This window comes from Tupaia chinensis, unplaced genomic scaffold, assembly GCF_000334495.1.
Source record: "Tupaia chinensis unplaced genomic scaffold, TupChi_1.0 Scaffold146445_1, whole genome shotgun sequence".
In the NCBI taxonomy this organism is placed as follows: domain Eukaryota; kingdom Metazoa; phylum Chordata; class Mammalia; order Scandentia; family Tupaiidae; genus Tupaia; species Tupaia belangeri.
In genome coordinates, this window is record NW_006206301.1 from 1,534,981 (window position 1) to 1,551,510 (window position 16,530).

A 16,530-nucleotide genomic window follows, 5' to 3' on the forward strand; every position below is an offset into this window, starting at 1 on the left:
GCATGGGTCTTAAGATTTTTGTATTAACTGACAAACGTGAAAACATTGATACTAGCTAGTTTGATCTTTTTCTGGGATTGGAATATATTATCTAGGCGTTTCCTATTTCTCTCACTATATTAGACAAGTTGGTAGGACTTAGAAAAGCTTTTCCCAGGAGACTCTACCTACTCAGGGAAACTAACACCTGAACGGAATCTACCTACTATTTTAGGGGCGTAGATATTGAAGGGCCTTAGACCAAAATTTTCCTATCCAAAAAGAAAGAAGCAGTTCTATTAAATTACAGACACAGTGTTCATTACATATACATGAATGTGTGTGTGAAGAGAAAATTTGGGATGGGGGTCGATAAAAAATGGTCTTTTCTGAAAGGATAAAATCATGAACCGTGTTTTGTTTTCTTTCCCTCTGTAAGTTATTTCCGATCAAAATTATAGCCTAAGTATCTTACTCTCAATTTTGGTGTGCTTTTTTTTCAAAGCATTATTATACCTGCCTGCCCCTGAATTAATGTCTTAATATCAAATATTTAGTCAGTGTTCAAATTAGAAATGCCTAATTTGTGTGTGTGTGTGTGTGTGTGTGTGTGTGTGTTTTGCTTTTTAGTCAGGATTCTAATCTGTGTAGGAATCCTCTTAACTTTCCGCAAAGGCCAGACAGTAAAGCGTCTGGCTTGGTCTGCCAGGTCTGTCACAGCTACTGCGCTCTGCCCTTGCAGCGCAAAAGCAGCCATGGGCAGGATGTGAGTGCTGCGTGTGCTGAAGTTTCTATACGAAGTCAGGCAGCAGGTCACAGTTTGCTCACCTCTAATATGTATAGGGCCCCCTTTGTTCATGTGTCCCCATAATACAGACTTTGAAGAATGATGTGCCTTCTTAACATTGAATTATTTCCAAAGTTACTAACCGGGAGTAGCAACAGGACTTCCTCTTGGCCAGCAGCGTTTTAGCTGGGAAAGATAAAAACCTTACCATCTCAGCCTCCGCTGGGATGAAACAGTAAGACCTTAGTAGGAATTCAGTCACACCATGGCCCTGTACCCTTCGGATGTCCTTGCTCCTAAACGAAAGAAATGGAGGGTGCCTCTGCAAACACATTCAGAACTTTGAGAGGAGGCTTTCGCTTGCTGATAAGAGTATACTCTTTTCTAATCCAGGTCCTTTTAGTGGCACATCCCATGTAAAAAATCGGCCGTCAACCTTGAGTACTCTAACATCGACTTTCCATAGCCTTTGACATGATACCTGGTCAGAGTCTTCCCTAATAGTTACATTCGTAAATGGTGTCAGTACATTAAGCTTGTCAGTCATCTGGTCATAACTTGAACGTGCTAAGCTTACAGGCTGAAGTATCTGACCTGTGAAGCACTTTCCATCAAGACCCAGAAGAAATAAGTTCCTCACACTAAAGGCTACAGACTGAATCAGAAATCTTTGTTTTGTCTCCGACACTGAAACCATCTCTACTCTAAGCCCCACATGGGAGATCCTCGGGGTGCTGGTGTAGCCGTCTGTTGTAGTGGAGTTCCCAGTGTACACTTCAGGCGGAGTGAGTGCTGAGCACAGTTCAGTACCGTCAGAGACCATTTCTCTATACGATACAATTTCAGATTGGTCTAGAATATTGTTCCAAGAGTTTCCCCTTAGTATAAGGTTCAAGTTAAACGTCACAAGGCAATTAGATTCCGAGGGACTTAGAGAAACTTTTGTTGTTCTTCCTGTGTCCTGAGTTGCTGTTTCAATTCAGTGTCCCATATGTGAAGACATGTGAGGGAACGCTGAGGAAAGCAATCTGACCAGGAGAGCAGGTGACTATGTGGGAGGCACATCCACTGCTCACCTGTAGGGGATTCTAGCTTCTATATTTGAAGATACCCTGGAAAATGCCACTAAGTGAAAGTTGCCAAATCCACACTCCGCTCTGCACCATTTGCCTTTTTTTCCCCTCAAGTTTATTTCTCTTCATGAAAGAAAGGGGAAAGACGAACACCCTTAACAGGGTCTCCATGTCCCCCGTACTCCCCTTCAGCCTCTCTCAGCCAGGATCACAAGTACACGTCCCTGGTGTGTAAGGTCAACCAGGAATCGAACCCCAGTGTCCCGGATGGCTTACAGCGCTAGAGTATTGTGCTCCTGCTGCACATCAAGGGGGACCACTATTTGCCATTATTTATTTTTTATTGTCATTATTTTTGACAGGTTTTTGCTATACAGTGTGTGCACTCCTTGGAGAGACAGACAGAAAGTAAGAAATCAAGGGGGATGGGCACACTGCAATCCCTTCTCCATTCTCCTCTCTGGATTTTGGGGATGCACGCACACACACCTGGTGTGAGTTTAAGCTGCCGAGTCCAGGACTCAAACCACGCTTGACAGTGTGGGAGTCTAGTGATGTAACCATTATGCCATCTGCTGATCTCCGCATTTGGCTTTATTAAGGACTAATTTCTTTCATGCAGTACTCCTCTTACTAGACCCCATAAGCATTGGTGCTGGGCTCTCGGTGCCATTTGCTCCGTCGTACTCAGCTCCAGTGGTCACAATGGTGTAAACTCTGTTGACATATCCCTGTCCTCTCTTCAGAGCTTACATGATATTTGTTTAAACGACACCATACATTGTTGTTTGATGCACAAGGGATTTTCAGTCACAGTCCCAGTTTGAGTCATAGTTCTTTACTTTCTGTTGGATGTCCTCAAAGGTCTTTAGATTTACATTTTACTGTATAGCGTCTTACCATGGTCTGATAGAGCGCAAAGTCACTTTCAGGAAAATTGTAACTTTGATTTTTCTAAAGATAGCTAATGCAGGCCTGGTAACACTTCATTTGGTGAGGTGGTATCGAACTGGTTTTATCATGTGATGTCAGCGTGTATGTGTACCCGTTTACTGTAGCAGACTAGTAGAACCTTAGAGCTGAAGGAACGTTAGAAATAACGATGCCATACATGTTTATCCAGCCTCTGCTCAAATGCATTCTGCCAATGTTCACCTCCCACTCATTACCCCATGTAGCAGGTCACTGTAGCTTGGTACTGTTCTGTTAGTTCTTCCCTAAGTTGAGTCAGGTGGAAAGCTGCCTCTTACAGCTTCCACCCAGTAATCCTTATTCCATCTCATTTACACCTTCTACTTAACGGTTTAAGCAGCAGTGGACGCTGGAAGAGAGGTGGGCATGCTTTGTTTGAAGAGTGCTTAGGGCCTTAAAACTTCTTGCATGCCTAGAAAACAATACTCTTTTTTATTTTTTGTAAGTACAATGTGAGAAACCAATGTCGTTTACCCTTCTAATTTAATGTTTTATTCATTTTAAGGTCAAGTATTAAATATTTAATATGAAACATTGGTGTATAAGAAGAGATTTTTAAGGAAAAGCTTGGAAAATTAGGTCATAAGCTAGAATATTTGCTGTCATGATATAACTCTTATCTTGGAGAATTAAGTTTAATCTTAAATTTGCACCTTGATACCAGCATTTAAATGTGTTAGGGCCTGCAGGTGGCATGGTGGATAAAGGTGCTGGATTCCCACATGGCTGACCATGGTTCGTGTTTTGGACCTAGAGACTTGCTTTCTCACTTTCCTTTTCTCTCTCTGGTCAAATTAAAAAAAATAATGATAGCAAATGGAATTAAATAAATAAATAGTTCTTTAAAAAAAAAGATTCAAATGTGTTTCACCCCAAACTTTCAAGAATTTCGTAGTTGACTTAATGCAGTAAACTTTTAGCATAAATTTAATGATTCAGTTTCTTTTAGAAAATGCATTATAGGGACTCAGAGTTTTGTTTTGTTTTAAATTTTGCAATAAGGCATATGTACTCACTGGACAGAAACAAAGGGAAAGTGAGAAATCACTCCCAGGGGGAATGACCATGCTGCAATCTTTCTCCTCCATTCTCTCAGGAGTTTAGGCCACACACACATGCGCACACACACGTACACACACACACACACACACACACACGCACCCAGCATCCTTTCAAGCCATCAGGCCCAGGACTCACACCACACAGTTGGCCATATGGGATCCAGTCACCTTAAACACCATGCTACCTGGCTTGCCCATGGAAGATAAGAGTTTTTAACTGCATTTTAGGTCATATTCTAAAAGAAATGAGAAATTCTTCATCTTATTAAGTTCTTGTAAAATTTCAAGTTACTCAGGATCAAGTTTTCCTCTTCTTAAGCAGCAAGATAGATTTATAGTTATGGCTGCTTTTTCTTTTTTTTTTTTTTTTTTGAGAGGTTTTTGCTATAGAGTGCGTGCGCTCGCCAGACAGACAGAGAGAGACAGAGAGACAGAAAGCGAGAAATCACCTCCCAGGGGGGATGGTCACGCCGCAATCCCTTCTCCTCCATTCTCCTCTCGGGATCTTGGGCACGCACGCACACGCTCCTGGTGTGAGTTTAAGCCACGGGGTCCGGGACTCAAAGCTTGGTCGACTACTGGGAGTCCAGTGACATAACCATTATGCTAACTGCTGGTCCCATGGCTGCTTTGTCATTTTTATACTTTGAGAAGGATTACAAGTCTAGGCCTAGTGTATTCATGATACTAAGACAGAAGAATGGGACTATTGTCTTCATTAAGTAGCCAGTTTAAGTCCTAAAAATTATTGAATGTTCATTAGCTGATTTTGCTGTGTTTGAGCTTTAAAAGTATGAGTCACAAAATTCCATGATAGGAGTCACTTAGGATGCATTTTCTATGGTTTGTTGTGTGCTGTTTGAGAGTCCCCACCATAGACTTCATTCTCCTCTTGGCACAAAATCCAAGCATATGAGGCAGTGAGAATCCTTGGGCATTTTGCCTGTGTAGGTGATGAATTTCATTGCCGTTTTCATTAGCTGGTGCATGTGAAAGAAAAAGATGGGATGGTTTTACTCTTTAGACATTTATCACTCACTGGTATCATGCCAATTTGTTGTAAGTTTTATGTTTAATATAAGCAGTTTCTGTATAGTATCATTATGACTCTACTCTAGACCTAAAAATAATCATTGCTGGGAAATAGAACACAAATGATGCAGACATACAGTTTTGTAAGCAGAAAATGAATAAATATGCAGTAGCTGGTTTTCCACTGTGAAAAATTTTTTCTACATATATGATAGAAGTATTTTTATTTTGTTTTTTTGCCATAGGGCACGTGCACTCACTGGATGGAGACAATGGAGACAGAGAGAGGGAAAGTGGGAAATCACCCCCGAGGGGGAGATGGCCACGCTGCAATACCTTCTCCTCCATTCTCCTCTTGGGGGTTTGCGGACATGCACACACACACTCAGCATGATTTTTCAGCCTCCAGGTCTGGGAATCGAACCCTAGTCGACCATGTGGAAGTCCAACACCTTAACTATCACACCACCTACTGTCCCCCAGCAGAATGTTGAAAAATCAGACTTGAACATATTTCTGGTATATTATACTGTAATTAATGTTCTGCTTTTTAAAAATAACATCTTTATGTATGTGTATATGCACACGTATGTATATGTAAAGTATAAAAATATATGCATATATAATATATGTGTGTGTATGTGTGTGTATGTAAACACATACATATAAAACTATCTTTAGTAACTTGGTTTATTGTTGGGAATGATTAATGAGGCAACTGTAAAGGCAAAATCCGGCATTTCCTGTATCTCCAGAGGCAGACTATCAGTTTTATTTTTTTAGCCACATGCATATACAGAAAGCACAATTTAATTGTATCATTGAAGAAAAATCCTAGCAATTTCAATGAAAAATCAATGTACTGTGTAACTGAGTTCCAGCTTAATTTACATTCGTTTAAAGTATTTTCACTGTGGGATTAATACTTAGAATTGTGCATATATTTAAGGACTTTCTATTCCATTTCGAGCTGGAAGTTCCCAAAGGCTTCTAAGAAGTAATAGTTGTAGGTCATGAATGCGGCTCTCTCGTTCTCAGACATTGAAGAGGGAACTTAATGAAAGTCTCATGAGGCACAATCTATTAAAAAGGTCCCTCAAGCATAAGTTTTCATAATGCATAGATGTTATTTAGAAAGATTTTAAGACTAAACCACTGAGTTCCATATGAACTGGCTTTACCTGTTGGAGCAGGTAAATTTGGTGCATAAGGAATGTTTTTCTTTAATGTGTATAGACTGTTAAATTAGATGACTGTCATTATTCAGTGTAAGTAGATTTCATTAGTATTACTAGAAACCCTTTGTCTTGTCTTTAGTAAACAGTGAACTAAACTGAGGTATATGCAGTTGTATTTTACCATGACTAATTTGCATAAACAGGTCAAACACACCAAGGCATTTTTATTTTAATATATTTTCTTAGAGAAAAAATGTGTAAGATAAACCCTAGTATAATATTCATTTTTAATAAGTACCCAGTTAAATTATTTATCACCTAAATTTGAAAAGTGAATGCAATATTTGAACATTTTATTTTCTTTATGCATTTCTGCTTTGCAGGCATTCCGTAGCTTCTCTGCCTTCAGCAATTAGCTCTTACCTACTCCTCTTGCTTATCTGCATCTTATCTTTGGCTAACTCTTTGGAATTATTTTTCTGGCTAAATTCTTGTACCTAAGTCTAGCCCTGTTTTAAATATAAAGGCAGAGTTAAGCATCTACTGTATCCTCAGGCTAATATAGAATGAATTTTATTCCTATTTTATTTGCCAGGAATAATCTCGATTTTCAATTTTTTATTCTAATGTTAATCATGGATGCTTTGCTTCCAGGGAAGTTTCTTCGTGTTGTATTTTTCTCTGCCTTAAAAAATCTGGCCGTTTTGCCCCTACAATGACCTTTCTTATTTAAGCCTAACTGGCTAACAAATGCAGAGCAAACCTCAAAAGAGGCGCATTGTTTTCACTTCTAAATAACCTTCTTCAGGGATTTTCAAACTGTGCTCTGGGGTCCTAGGGGTTCTTTGAAGATGCCTCTGGGCTGCCAGGGTGTGGGGTCAGCTGGAGCAGAGTAGGTGGGGCCCTTAGGCCTTCCGCCAAACCCCAACTTCACTTCTATCTTATTTGTTATGTTTTCTGAGTTCAGGGCTTTAAAACAAAAATTTTTTCAACCACGAACTTAATTTAAAAACATTCATGGATGATATTGTTAATGATAATAGTAGCTTTTGTTTATAGAGTGTTTATCATGTCTCAGACCCTGCCTTTGAATAGTTTCCAACGGTAATCCATTTATCCTTAAAAAGAAAAAAAAAACCATAAGTACCTTTATTATCCCTATTTTACAAATGAGACCTAAGGAGATTAAATAACTTGCTCGAAGGACCAAGTCCTTGTAGCTAGCTACTAACTGTCCCGTTTTGAATTCAAATGTGGATGTCCCAGTTCATGCTAAGGTTAAGCCCGGAAATGGCAAATTCAAGGTAGATGTGCCCCCACTCCCTACCTCCCAAATGGCAGCAGTCAGCTAGTGGGTGAAAGAGGTATTTTTCCGTCCTCACCAGCACAGCCTTAGAACCCTCAGCAAGGTGCTGTGGCCTCCCATTCTTAATTCTTCAGCGCTGCATTAAGATGAGCCCTATTTACCTCCCCTACCTTAAGGTGAGATTCTTGCCATCCCACACTTAGGATTAGGAAGTCTCTCCCAACTCTAAAAGTCTTGCAAATTCCTTGTTTTGATACTGGTAGTAGAAAACCACAAAGTTATCTTTGATCTTAGAGGTAATTGTTCACGGTGAAGTTATTCTTGAACCAAAATCTTCATCCTCATTCTGACCAACTTTTTTTATTTTTATGAGAGATTTTTGCTATAGGACCTGTGAGCTCACCAGAGAGTCAGAGAGACAGAAAGTGAGAAATCACACACCACCCCCGGGGGGATAGCCACTACAGTCCCTTCTCCTCCAGTCTCATCTTGGGATTTTGAGCATGCACATGCACATGTGCCCAATGTGAGTTTTAAGCCACTGGGTCCAGGACTCAAACCACAGTCTACTGTGTGGGAGTCCAGCAACGTAACCATGATGCCATCTGCTGGTCCCTCTGACCACATTTTCTTTTTTTTTTGGGGGGGGGGAGTTTTCTTTTTTTTTTTTCTATAGGGCGTGTGTGTTCGCCAGAAAGAGAGAGACAGAAAGCAAGAAATCACCCCCCAGGGGGGTTGGCCACGCCACAATCCCTTCTTTTCCATTCTGATCTCAGGATCTTGGGCACGCACACACACGCACCCGGCGTGAGTTTAAGCCACCGGGTCCGGAACATGAACCACAGTCGACTACATGGGAGTCCAGCGACATAGCCACATAGCCATTACCCCAACTATTGGTCCCTCTCTGACCAACTTTTAATAGAAGAGTTTTGTTTCTGTATTTGTACATTTGTAATTTATATATATATTTATGCATCGATCATTATAAACACCATGCAATTCTCCTAATCAGGGTAGTTAGGAATTTTTTCCAGCTTTTCTTTATGTGCCTAGTGGAATAAATACCTAATGGAATTCATGTTCTGAGACCTAATATTTTGGTTGTGAGGTGGAGGTGGTAAGGGAGAGGGTGGGGAACTTAGCTTGGGTTAAGTCAGCCAGTTGCTGTACCGTCGAGAATTCTGTGGTTTGAGTACCCTTCACTATTTCCACTACTAGCGTGCCCTGCCCAGGAATGGTACAGCCACAGGGTTGGGTGAGTGCCCAAACATTTAGACAGGAATACACACACCCAGCCCCCAGCTGATGTTCAAGCTGCTCTCTCCAGGAGGTAACCAGTTCCTATGCTGTTCCCATTCTTACCAGGGGAAAGCTGGGTGCAATTAGAGTTTTTCCTGTTAGGTACAAGACTTTCTAAATGACTCACAGTAGTTCCTGCTCAAGACCTGTCAAAGAGGTACAAGGCTATATATATTTAGGAACTTGCTGTGAAATCGTTCTTCAGTTCCAACCAACTTTTTCCAATCTAATATGTATGGAGAGTTACTAGCAAGCAATTTATCACTTTAAATATACGTGAACACCTCTTAGGTCATTTTGTTGTAAAGTGGTATTGCAGTCTAGAGTTTCTTAAATGGATGGGCATCCCTTCTCTGTGAAATGATGGAACATTCATTCAGCACACACACTGCTGAATTAGAATAATCCTCATATGACCGTTACCACGGAGCCCATTAAATCTTTGTTCATAAAGATGTTTGAATATGTCTTTAAATGTTCTATATATGAATAAAGAGGTTCTTCCTAAAAGCTATTTCTGATGCATTCTTTTCTAACTTTTTATAAAATTAGAAGTAACTGGACAGCACTAAAGGGAATGATTGGGCCCAGTGACGTTTGGATAGTGCTGCTAACTAGGAAGTTCTTTGAAGAGATTTGAAGAACTACCTCCTGCTGATGAGGGGTTGAACGTTCTGTGGTTGCTGTGTCAGGTCAGCTCCCCATGCCTCTCTTCTCCAGGTGTTTGCTTTTTCAAGTAAGGAAAAATCAGAGCAGCCAAATGGGAGTTGTCCCATTCCTAGCTGATCACAACTTGCTAAGTCAACCAAAGCCACTGATTGCGTCACCTCTAGCAGTTTTCATTAGGATCCATAGCCCACATGAAGGAGAGATACAGAGGCCAGTCAGGGAACTGTGTGAGTCTAAGATAAGATTTTCAGAAATGGGGCCAGCAGATAGAGCAGGGGTTAAAACAGCCAGATCCCATGTGGCTGACTGCTCGGTTTGAGTCCCAGACCCGGAGGCCAAAACCTGAGAGGAATGGAGAAGAGATTGCAGCATGGCCATCACCCTCTATGGGGTGATTTCTCACTTTCCCTCTGTCTCTCTCAGTGAGCGCATGTACTCTATAGCAAACTAAAAAAAAAAAAAAAAAAAAAAAAAATTTAAAATGAAGAAACATAAAGACAAGATGAAGGGGGAAGGCAGGGCGGCTGAGGTAAAACATGACACTCTCCAAGTCTGAGCCACATGGGAAGGTCCCTGAGTATGCCAGGCACATTTGTGGCCATGGTTTGGGGCTGGCTGAGGCTGGGAGTGGAGCATGGCATCAGTACCTGGTTGAGAGGGCTCTCTCTCTCTCTTTCTCATTCATAGCAGATAAATAAAATAAACTTAAAAAAATTATGCCCCCCAAATGCATTTTTAGACACTATCTCTAAAGTGGAGAAGGTTTTTTATGCAAAGGGTTTTTTTTTAGAGGTTTTAGCCTTAGGGCACATGTGCTCACCGGGAGAGAGACAGAGACAGTGAAAGAGTAAGAGAGAAATCATCCCCAGGGAGGGTGGCCACGGTGCAATCTCTCCTCCTCCACTCTCCTTCCAAGATCTTGAGCACTCACGTACCAGGTCCAGGACTGTGGTCAGCCATGTGGGAGTCCAGAGATGTAGCCTCTAAACCATCTGCTGGCCCCACAAAGATATTTTGATGAGAGAAAAAATTTAAAATAACGTGTAGTTCCAACAATATAGGGATAAATAGGTTCTCATATTAGGAACCCATTAATGTCAACATTATCAAAGAATGTTTGCTAATATAGCATAATACCTGATCTAAATATTAAGAAAAAGAGACACTGGTCAAGCAGGTGGCATAGAGGTTAAGGCACTGGATCTTACATGGCCAGTTTATGGCTCAAATCCCAGACCAGGCGGCTTGAAAATCACACCAGGCACATATATGTGTGTGCTCAAAATCCCAGAGCAGAGTGTGGAAAATAAGGGATTACTGCATGGCCATACCCCCATGGGGGTGATTTCTAACTTCTTCTCTCTCTGGTGAGTGCATGCACCCTATAGGGAAAAAAAAAAAATAAAGACAATTATTCTAGTTTTGTATAAAGAGAGGGAAGAAAGTGCCAAAATGTTAACTGTCGATTTTTTTGTTTTTTTTTTTTCGCTATAGGGCGCGTGCGCTCGCCAGACAGACAGAGACATAGAGACAGAAAGCGAGAAATCACCCCCCAGGGGGGATGGTCACGCCGCAATCCCTTCTCCTCCATTCTCCTCTCGGGATCTTGGGCACGCACGCACACGCGCCCGGCGTGAGATTTAAGCCACCGGGTCCGAGACGCGAACCGCGGTCGACTACGTGGGAGTCCAGCGACATAGCCATTACGCTAACTGCTGGTTCTCTGTCGATGTTGATTGATCACTTTTTATGATCTTTAACTGTGTTTTCAAAATTTTCTTCAATAAATATTTATTATAATCAGGAAGTTACATGATAAAAATTAAGAATCAGGGTGGGCCAACCCTCTGATTTATTGTTTAAGGAAGCCAGATCTTCGTGGCCCATCATGCAGTAAAACATGCTGGGCATGGCCAACCAGTGGCGAGGTGGTTAAGGTGGCTGGATTCCACTGACTACATGGTTAGAGTCCTAGACCCGGTGGCTTGAAAAACACACTGAATGCATGTCTGTGCATGCCCAAAATCTCAAGAGAGAATGGAGAAGGGATTGCAGTGTGGTCATTGGCCCTTGGGGCGGGGGGTACTTTCTTTCTCTCGCTCGCTCGCTCTCATCTCTGCTGAGCCCACTCACCCTATATCAAATTTAAAACAAAACAGAACATGCCAGACATGCACACGCATGTGCCCCAAATCCTAGCGGAGTAGCGAGACAAAGGAACACAGCACGATCACACCCCGTTACAGGGGTGCTCTCTCCTTCTCCCTCTGTGGTGTGCACACCTCTAACCTCCTCAAAAAATTAGGACATTTGATGTCGCTTTAGGAAGCAAATCTGTAATGTTCAAGATTTATAGAAATGGAGGTATTTGGTTGATTAGTTTATTGGTTTCTTCTCCTTAGCTTGCTTTCTTTTTCCAAACAAACATCTTATTTTTTCTGATTATAAGAGTAAACTGCTGATGGTTTTTCTTTTCTTTTTTTTCTTTTCTTTTCTTTTCTTTTCTTTCTCTTTCTTTCTTTCTTTCTTTCTTTCTCCCTTTCTTTCTTTCTTTCTTTCTTTCTTTCTTTCTTTCTTTCTTTCTTTTTGAGAGCTTTTTGCTATAGGGCATGTGCGCTCACCAGAAAGACAGAGAGATACAGAGAGACAGAAAGCGAGAAATCACCCTCCCCAGGGGGGATGGCCACGCCGCAACCCCTTCTCCTCCATTCTTCTCTCGGGATTTTGGGCATGCACACACACGCGCCCGGCAAGAATTTAAGCCACCGGGTCTGGGACTCAAACCGTGGTCTACTACATGGGAGTCCAGCAATATAGCCATTATGCTAACTGCTAAATGCTGATGTTTTTTTAAAAGGTATGAAACGAGTAAATAAAAAGAAAAAATGAAAAATCACCTATAATTTCACTATCCAGAGGTAATCATTATCAACATTTTGTTGTATAATCTTCCAAATAATTTTAATGCTTTTATATCCATATTCATGGCTGTTTTTAGACATGAATGCTGATAAATAACCTTATCAGTTATTAAAAACCAGCAACTATTCTGGTTGGTTAGTGTCATTGCCTACTGATGGTAAAATATGTTGACTATCATCCTTTTTCTATCAATCAACTGAATGATCTATTTTTATGTTTTTAAAAATGTGATCATATTATGTGTTCTGTTTTATAAGCTGTCCCTTTTGTTAAAACAATATAGTACCATCTTTTTATGTTAATAAAAATGGAAGTTATGACCAGTAGTTAGCGTAATGGCTATGTTGCTGAACTCCCATGTAGTCAACCAAGGTTTGAGTCCCAGACCCAGTCGGTGGCTTAAATTCACGCCGGGCAGGGAACCAGCAGTTAGCATAATGGCTATGTTGCTGGACTCCCACGTAGTCGACCGCGGTTCACATCCCGGACCCGGTGGCTTAAAACTCACGCCGGGCGCATGTGCGTGCGTGCCCAAGATCCCGAGAGGAGAATGGAGGAGAAGGGATTGCGGTGTGGCCATCCCCCCTGGGGTGTGATTTCTCGCTTTCTGTCTCTCTTTCTCTCTCTGTCTCTCTGCGAGGCACGTGCCTTGTAGCAAAAACCTTTCAAAAAAAAAATGGGTGCCTACTTCATCATTTTTAACAACTGCACTGAATTTGTGTGCATAGGAAAGCCTTCTCCACTTCAACATTGTGAAATACTTGGATGTGTTACTTTCCAATTAAGTTTATCTCCAAGTCAGTGTTAGCAATCTCTTTCTGTAAAGAATTTCTTTAATTCATATAACTTAAGTATTGTGATTTTTTTTCTAATTAACTGCTACCAAGGAATATTGAGTTATGAAGGCCTTATATGTATTATCTCATGTAATTGTCAAGTCACCTTGTGCATGCTAGGTATATAGATTCATTTCACAGATTTAAAAACTATCGGTCCTGGGACCAGCAGTTGGCGTAATGGCTATGTCACTGGACTCCCATGTAGTTGACCGTGGTTCAAGTCCTGAACCTGGTGGCTTAAACTCATACCAGGCATGTGTGCATGCCCAAGATCCCAAGAGGAGAAGGGATTGCTGTGTGGCCATCCCCCTGGGGGGTGATTTCTCGCCTTTTGTCTTTCTGTCTCTGTCTTTCTGGTGAACACACGAGCCCTATAGCAAAAACCTCTCCAAAAACTAAAAATAAAATAAATAAAAATAAAAACTATTGGTCCAAAAAATGGGACCAGCAGTTGGTATAATGGTTATGTCACTGGACTCCCACATGGCTGACTGTAGTTTGAGTCCTGCACCAGGCAGCTTTAAATTCACACCAGGTACATGTGCATGTGTGCCCAAAATACCAAGAGGAGCATGGAGGAGCAGAGATTGTGGCATGACCATCCCCCCGGGGGATGTTTTCTTGCTTGCTTGCTTTGTGTCTTTCTATCTCTCTCTAGTGACCACATGCGCCTATAGCAAAAATCTCTCTCTGAAACAAAAACAAAACAAAACACCAAAAACCTACTGGGTCCAAAAGGTAAATAAGGTCACTCGATTAGCAAGTGTAGGATCAGAATTGAAACCTACATTTGTGACTCTTCAAAGGCCACAAATGTTTTGAGCTAACCAACATCCCTGTGGTTTATTTACCATTCTGATAAAGTATATTTTTGATACCCAATTTAAAAATCTTATCAGAGGTTATTTTGATGTAATTGCAAGGGCTTATCTGTACAATGTCCACATCCCACCCAAAATGATGGTTGGCTACCCTGGTTAGAGGGTTAGAATGGATTAAGCTGAACAAATAATGTTTAAGAACTCCTGTAGTAGACAGAGGTATATATTCCTGTAATATGTTACACATACAAGAAACTATTAGTATTGCTTTATTTAACTATGTACTGTTTTGTTGTGTATGCTTTTTATTTTTTTTTACATAACCATATCATGTTTATTTTCTTTATGGTTTCTGCTTTTGATTTAGTACGTAGAAAGGACTTTTCTGATCGAAAATTTTGAGAATATTTATTTATCTTCCAATATTTTTAAGATTGTTTGGTAGGGGCCAGCAGGTGACGTGGTGGTTAAGGCACTGGACTCCCACATGACCAACCGCAGTTCAAGTCCCAGATCACATAGCTTGTGTTCTCACTTTCTCTCTGGTGAGTGCATGTGCCCTATATCAAATTTAAAAATAATAGTAAAAACAAATAAATAAATTAGTATTTTTAAAAAAGGATAGTTTGGCAATGTATTAGAAGAGACCCACGTCAGAGGATTGCAGTTTAATGTGCTTTTGGCGCGATTTCAGTACCTAACAGATAACAGTCTTGCTCTGATACTGTCTTCCCCTACAAGCCTTGATATCTTGAATTTACCCTGTTCAAATGTAACATCACTTTTCAACAGATTTGGTTACCTTTGAAACTGTGTTTCACGTTGATTCATTGCAGAGACGCTCCCGAACTGTGGAAGAGCACTCCTGTTCCTAGAGATTAATGTTGGATTACTATCTAAGTAACTAGCTCCCATCATAAATGATTTCTTAACTGGCCTCTTATTAATGCCCCGTGAGAGAGATAATTTAATTCAGAAAGCGCCTGTTACATAGCCTATCTGTGCACTGTGACTTACAAATGGGTGAGCCATATGTTGCTTTGTGGAGCAATTGGCTAAAATTTCAATCTCCCTGAAAGATCCACTAAGTTCTTTATCTGTTTGTAGAATTGAGATTTATAGTCCACTGAATGAGTTCTATTAGTTTGTAGCTGGAAGTTGGCCATTAGACCCTCATAATATCTTTTTAAAAAATATTTGTTATCTGACTCCACAGATATATTGGTCTCCAGCCTTTCTTTCCTGCCCAAGATTTCAGAAATACTACAGAGTAGCTTGTGTATTTAATTTTGCTTACTTCTCTTGATATGTATTTTTCTGATCAAAATTACAAAGGTAAGCAGGGGAAAAAACAGTATATACAAACTGATTACCAATTTTGAGAAAAGTAAGAATAGTGCATTTTCATGGGAAAAAATGTGGACAGATTATAATGTTTGCAGTGGTTATTCCCAGGTGATGATCAGTGATGAGACTTCCAATTTCTGCAAGTGTTGGCTATTTTATTTTATTTTATTATTATTTTGGAGAGGTTTTTGCTATAGGGTGCATGTGCTTGACAGAAAGACAGAGAGACAGAGGGAAAGTGAAAAATCACCCCCAGGGGGGATGGCCATACCACAATCCTTTCTCCTCCATTCTCCTCTCGGGATCTTGGGCATGCACACACATGCGCCCCTCATGAGTTTAAGCCACCTGGTCTGGGACTTGAACCGCTGTCAGCTACATGGGAGTCCAGCGACATAGCCATTATGCCAATTGCTGGCCCCAGGTTTTAGTTATTTTATTTACTTGTTTTTTTTTTTTTTTTTTTTTTTTTTTTTTTTTTTTTTTTTTTTTTGCTTGCTAGAGAGTGTGTGCATTCACCTGGGGAGACAAAAAAAGAGGGAGAGGAGAAAGCACTCCCAGTGGAAGATGGTGATGCAGCAATCTCTCCTCCGCCATCTCTCCCTCCTTTTGGAATTTTGGTCACGCATGTACATGTGTCTGCCATGTTTCTCAGGCCACAGACTCCAGGACTCAAACTGTGCAGTCATCCATGTGGGATCCACTTGCTTTAATCACTAGGCAGGCCAAGGAGCTGACCCAGTTACTTTCCATTTTTAACAATGAAAATATATTAATATTACTTTTACATTCCAAAATAATTATTTGGGAAAAAAAACGCACCTATCCCCTTGTACTAAAAGTATTGTAAAAGACATTACTTAATACAATGACTATATTTCTGAGTTTAAAACTTTAAATATTAAAAATCTTTAGAACTGTTAAAAATATGAATCAGCCTGTGGGCTTACTCCGTTGCACTGTAGAATGAGGAGATGGAGATGATCCCGGAACAAGAGAATGGAAAGCTGACAGGCAGCTGAGAGACGGACACACAGGTTCTGAGGACTCTTTTTTTTATTGTTTTTTAAATTTTTAATATACTTCGCCCTGGCATAATAGCACTGTGGGTTACCCCCTCTCCCTTTCAGTGAGTCCATGGCCTTTAGTCTCAATTACAATCATTCATTCATTTCTGATGCCTTCTGATTCACTCCCATTCCTCCACTCCTTTTTAATTTTTAAAACTTTGTCTTTTTAAAA